Source organism: Plasmopara halstedii (genome assembly GCF_900000015.1).
Source record: "Plasmopara halstedii genome assembly, contig: Scaffold_2592, whole genome shotgun sequence".
Lineage (NCBI taxonomy): Eukaryota > Oomycota > Peronosporomycetes > Peronosporales > Peronosporaceae > Plasmopara > Plasmopara halstedii.
In genome coordinates, this window is record NW_020189499.1 from 61,468 (window position 1) to 62,161 (window position 694).

The following is a 694-nucleotide window of genomic DNA, read 5'->3' on the forward strand; positions in this document are numbered from 1 at the left end:
GGCCGGGGGCCCGATTATGTGGACGCGTAACGATTGAGTTACTGCTGCGTCCTTCGCTTTCACAGCGGGATCCGCTGGGCAGAAGCCATATTCCACACGAGGGTCAATGATCGGCCGGGAATGGGCGCGCTTTAGAGCCGCCCTATGGGCAGCTTCAAGCTGCCGCCTCTGAGCCCGTCGAGGACATTGGTGATTACACCACAATCCTCGGTTGACGAGAAGTAAGAGAACGGACATGGGGCCCGCAAGGCGCGAGCAGGGCTCGTCTCACGCCGCTGGCGCGGCTGACCTTTCTCGTCATCCAATGCGGGAAAAGCAGTGTCAGACTCGTAGTCGACCACCTCCACATCCTCAACGAGGTCACACATCACTGATAGTGTGCGCGGACGCACTGTCCGACATTGCACCGCGTGCGGGAGACGAAGTTGGGCTCTACCCGTGTGTGCTGTTGAGACCAGTGAGACTTGGGGGCTTCAGTGTCGTGGACATAGGGCTCATTGGGCATCGAAGTCGTTTTGTTCCAAGTTGCAGTGTCTAGCAGACACGCAAGCCTTGTTGAGGCAATAATCGATTGGACTGTAAATGATCTCAATATTAATGGGGGAGAGTATAACGGGGTTACACATACCACGGTAACAGGGGGGGGTGTCACACCAGATGGGCATGGTGTGACCACACCCAAACAAGAATACGG